The following is a 6,000-nucleotide window of genomic DNA, read 5'->3' on the forward strand; positions in this document are numbered from 1 at the left end:
TCTTTTTTTATTCATTTGTGGGACATGGGCATCGCTGGCTGGCCAGCATTTATTGCCCATCCCAAGTTACCCTTGAAGGGCAATTGAGAGTCATTGCTGTGGCTCGAGTCACATGTAGGCCAGACCAGGTAAGGACGGCAGATTTCCTTCCCTAAGGGACATTAGTGAACCAGATGTTTTTTTCCAACAATCGACAATGGTTTCATGGTCATCAGTAGATTCTTAATTCCAGATATTTTTGATTGAATTCAAATTCCACCAGCTGCCATGGTGGGGTTCTCCTTGTGTTCTCCTCAATTCCTAACGGGGAGATTTAATTATGTAGTTGGGGTGGATTTAAACTAATAAGGCGGGGTGGAGGGGGGGGGGGGGGGGGGGGGGGGGGGGGGTGGAGGTGGGATCCAAAGCAGCAGGACAGCAAGTAAGCAGAAGATGGAAGTCAACAGATTAAACAATCAGTCGAAAAACAAAGTTGCAGGAGGGAGGAAACGTAAAAAGACAAAATGTACACTGAAATCTGGAGTAAGTATTAGAGATAAGACTCAATGTTATCAGGAATCAACAAATAAGGACGGAGAGAGAGAAAGACAAAGCAGTAAGACGTATTTAAAGACCTTATACCTAAATGCACGCAGTATTCGAAACAAAGTTGAGATGACAGCACAAACAGTGGCAAAGGGGTCTGACCTGGTGGCGATTACTGAAACGCAGTTACAAGAGTATCAGGACTGGAAGTTGAATGCCCAAGGATATTCAGTGTTCCGGAAGGACAGACAACAAGAAGCCGGAAGTGGAGTTGCTCTATTGGTTAAGGATGACATCAAGGCTGCATTCAGAAATGATTTTGGCACTGGAGACCAAAATGTTGAGTCAGTCTTGGGAGAAATAAGAAAAAGGAAAGAAACACATTGCTAGGAGTAATTTACAGTCAGCCGAACAATACTTTAGAAGTAGGGCATAGTATAAATCAGGAAATTAGGAGAGCTTGTGAAAAGGGCACAATGGGAATTACGGATGACTTCAACGTGCATATTGACTGAGTTAACCAATTTGGCAAGGGTAGCCTTGAGGCAGGGTTCATCAAGTGTATGAGGGACTGTCTCTTAGAGCAGCATGTTATGGAGCCAACCAGAGAACTGGCTACTTTAGATCTGGTATTATCTAACGAGCAAGGATTGATTAACGCCCTTGGAGTTAAAGATCCACTTGGAAGGAGTGATCACAGCATGGTAGAATTTCAAATTCAGATTGGAAGTGAGAGGACAGAATCACATACTCGAGTTTTAGCATTGGACAAGGGTGATTATGCAGGCCTAAGGAAAGAGTTGGCCCAAGTGGACTGGCCAAGAGTATTAAAGGGGAGGATGGTAAAAGAACAATGGCAGTTGTTTAGGGAGATATTAAAGACATCTCAACTAAGGTACATTCCTGAGATTGCAAAAGAGTGAAAAATCATCCATGGCTTAAAAAGGAAATCAAGGGTAACATAGGGCAAAAACTTCAAACGCCAACAAAAGATGACTAAATACAATATGAAAATACTAAAATGGACTATGAAAGGAAGCTAGCTGAAAATATAAACACTGACACCAAAAGTTTCAAGAAGTATATAAAGAGGAAGAGAATAGTGAGAGTAGATGTTGGCCCTTTAGAGGATGGAAATGGTGGAGTAATAATAGGAAACTTGGAGATGGCAGAGGCACTAAACCAATACTTTGTCTTCACAGTAGAAGATAATAATTATGTCCCAAAAACTGCAGTTAATACAGTGGAACTTGGTGAAATTACTATAACCAGGGAGAAGGTCCTCAGTAAACTGAAGGGTTTAAAAGTAGTTAAGTGCTGGGACCTGATGGCCTACACCCTAGGATGTTAATAAAGAAGGTGACAGCAGACATAGTGGATGCATTAGTTATGATATTCCAAAATTCCCTGGATTCTGGAAAGGTGCCGGTGGACTGGAAACATGCTAATGTGACCCCCTTATTCAAGAAAGGAGAGAGGCAAAAAGTGGGAAACTATAGACCAGTCAGCTTGACCTCTGTGGTGAGAAAGTTGCTAGAATCAATCATTAAGGAGGAGGTGACTGAACCTCTGGGACAGCAAAGCTCAATTCACCAGTGTTAGCATAGTTTTTTGAAGGGCAAATCCTGTTTGACAAACCTGCTAGAGTTCTTTGAGGATGTAACCAGCAAGGTAGATAATGGGGATCCTGTAGATGTGATCTATCTGGACTTCCAGAAGGTATTTGATAAGGTGCCACACAAGCGACTGATCCAGAAGATTAGATCCCAAGGGGTTGGGGGTAGAGTAGTGGTTTGGATTGAGGATTGGCTGACTGATAGAAAGCAGAGGGTTGGAATAAATAGGTCCTTCTCCAGTTGGCGATCTGCAACTAGTGGGTTCCTGCAGGGTTCAATTCACGGATCATAACTATTGACAATCTATATCAATGAACTACAAGAAGGGGCAGAGTGTAACATAACAAAATTTGCTGATGACACGAAAATAGGTGGGAAAGCAGGCTGTGATGAGGAGATAAAAAGTTTGCAAATGCATATTGACAGGCCAGGGGAATGGGCCAGAATCTGGCAGATGGAGTTTAATGTGGATAAATGCGAGGTTATCCATTTTGGCCAGAAAAATAAAAGGGCAAATTAATACTTAAATGTGAAACAGACTCAAAAGGCATCTGTGCAGAGGGATCTGGGTGGTGTTCTTGTGCAAGAGTCTCAGAAAGTGGGTATGCAGGTGCAGAATTTTATAAGGAAGGCAAATGAAAACTTGGCATTTATTGCAAAGGGTCTAGAGTATAAAAGTAGAGAAGTGTTGTTACAATTATATGTAAGGCATTGGTGAGACTACACTTGGAGTATTGTGTTCAGTTTTGGTCACCTTCTTTGAGGAGGGACGTGGTGGCACTGGAGGTGGTTCAGAAATGGTTCGCTAGATTGACTCCAGATTTGAAGGGGCTGCCGTATAAGGAGAGGTTGAGTAGCTTGGGCTTGCACTCATTGGAGTACAGAAGAACGAGGGACGATTTGATTGAGGTATATAAAATACACAACAGGATTGATAAAGTAAATGTTAACCAAATGTTCCCTCTTGTAGAACTGTCTAGGACAAGAGGTCATAGTTGTAGAGTAAGGGGGAGATTCAGGTCAGTGATAAGGAGAAGCTACTTCTCACAGAGGGTTGTGAATCTATGGAACTCTCTGTCCCAGAGCGCAGTGGATGCAGAATCAATCAATGGATTCAAGAAAGAGATAGATAAATATTTGATCAAAAGCGGGATAAAGGGCTATGGGGAAAAGGCAGGGAAGTGGAGTTAGGATGAGGTGGAGATCAGCCATGATCAGTTAGAATGGTGGAGCGGGCTCAAAAGGCTGAATTGCCTCCTCTCAATCCTAATTCCAGTGCTCCCATGTTCCTGCTCCTCGTGCTGTTTATTTTAAATTTAGTGCCACTCATTACCAAGTCTGCTGCCAGCCGAAAGCATTTGGGTATATATGTATATATCGATCATTGAAGGTGGCAGGACAGGCTAAGAGAGTGCTTAATAAAGCATTCGACATTCTAGGCTTTATTAATAGAGGCATAGAGTACAAGGGCAAGGAGGTTATGTATAAATCATTAGTCCAGCCTCAACTGGTGTATTGTCTCCAGTTCTGAGTGCTGCACTTTGGGACGGATGTGAAATTTTTCTGTAAATTCTGCGAGATTACAGAAAACAATTCACAAGAACGATTCCAGGAATGAAGGAATTCAGTGAAGTAGATTGATTGGAAAGCGTGTGGCTTCTTTCCTTGGCAAAGGAAAGGTAGAGAGGAGATTTGATGGAGGTGTTCAAAATCATGAGGTGGTGGCACAGTGGTATGGTCACTGGACTAGTACTCCAGAGACCCAGGGGACCCGGGTTTCAGTCCCACCATGGCAGATGCTGAAATTTGGGATCTAATATAAGTCTAATGGTGACCATGAAACCATTGTCAATTGTCGTAAAAACCGATCAGGTTCACTAATGTCCTTTAGGGAAGGAAATCTGCTGTCCTTACCTGGTCTGGCATCAGAGAAAGATGCAATGCAGGCATGAGGAAAAAATACTTATCTCCACTGCTAAGAGTGCTTAAGTTACAAAGTCAGAATCCTGAGTGTCACAGACACAGGCGAGACTCCCTGATTGGGCAGGCAATCATTTACCTCAATCAGGGAGCTTATACTTCAAGAGGCCAATCTCATGGGTCTCGTTAAAGTCTTTACAGACATGTTGATTCCAATTGGGTGCCAAAGAGACTAAGTCGTTATGTATGAGAATAGGTCAATGGTGGGAGCATGGGTGGAGGGGTGTTACAAGGAGGCTGAGGAGAGAGGAAATTCATGGTGGGAGGAGGTCATGTGATAAAACCTCAACAAATACACCCAATCAAGATGTGAGCCATGCTACATTCAGTCCCAATGCAGGAGAAGCACTGCAGCCTTTGAGCTCCTTTGCTGCCCCCACTCGATTGGTTTAAACGCAAAGGGCAGGATTTTCAGCCCACTCCAGCCGGCCGGATCTTCCAGTCCCGTTGATGGCAACCCCATGCAGTGGCTTTCCTGGCAATAGGACAGGTGAGCCATGCAAAAGAAGCACACCCCCAAAGCCTGGTGATCTGTCCAGCTCTACATCAGGCAGACGCTGAACTCACTCCGGGAAGGGACGCACTCAATCATTTTCTTTTAATGTGCTCTTGGGATCATTCATCGCTCAGTATGAAATTCTAATGTTGGACCTTGCTCTGTACAGCTCTTCCTGGCAATAATTGATTTTTAATATACACTCTCGCCACATTATAGAAAAGACAGAACTTGTATTTAATGTATCTCGTGATCTCAGGACTTTCCAAAGCACTTCAGAATCCATAGAATCCCTACAGTGCAGAAGGAAGTCATTCGGCCCATCCAGTATGCACCGATTCTCTGACAGAGCATCTTACCCAGGCTCTCTCCCCTCCATCCAATCCCCATAACCCAACGCATTTATCATGGCCAATCCATCCAACTTGCACATCTTTGGACCTTAAGGGGCAACTTGGCATGGCCAATCCACCTAACTTACACATCTTTGGTCACTTAAGGGGCAGTTTAGCATGGCCAATCCACCTGGCCTGCACATCTTTGGTCACTTAAGGGGCAGTTTAGCATGGCCAATCCACCTAACTTGCACATCTTTGGACACTAAGGGCCAATTTAGCATAGCCAATCCATCTAACCTGCACATTTTTGGAAACTAAGGGTTAATTTACCATGGCCAATCCATCTAACCTGCACATCTTTAGACATCCTCAGGAGCGGCACCCAGATGGGGCCTAGATTAAAAATTCCCGAGTCTTGCTCAAAAATCTAGCCTTTGTTTTGGGTCAGCGGAGTTAATGAAGAAGAGAAACTGAAACAATTTTGATGGCCTCTGGAACCTGGAGGTTATTTACAAATTACACCCTTGTTGTGGGAATGAGGAAAGTAAATGGGGAACGAATATGGGGGAATTATTTGTAAAACAATATTTACAATTACTAGTTCAGCTGGAGACAAAAGGTTTGGTTCCCATGACTGCTGAATGTGTTTCCCCTTGGGTCCGTCCCTATTATCCAGTTATCTCGGGTTTCTATGATGCAGTAATCCCTCCGTGGGCTGAAATACTCACAGAACAATAAAACACGCATTGCTGTGGTGATCTAAGAATGGAAAATTCTGGAAATACTTAGCAGGTTATGGCAACGATGTTGGATAAAGAGAGAAACGAGATTTAAAGGGTGGGATTTTCTGTCCCCACCCACCCACTGCACGGATCATCCCCGCGTCTCGCCGAAAGTCAACGGAGCTTTGACTGGGCCCTCGCAACCCCCACGGAATCCCAGCCAATGTTCCCAAACCCTGACCCTCCATCAGAAATTCAAGACATGTGATAGTTCTGAGCAAGCGGGGGGTCACGGACTAAAAGTTTATTTATTAGTGGCACAA

This window comes from Mustelus asterias, chromosome 24, assembly GCF_964213995.1.
Source record: "Mustelus asterias chromosome 24, sMusAst1.hap1.1, whole genome shotgun sequence".
Taxonomy (NCBI): Eukaryota; Metazoa; Chordata; class Chondrichthyes; order Carcharhiniformes; family Triakidae; genus Mustelus; species Mustelus asterias.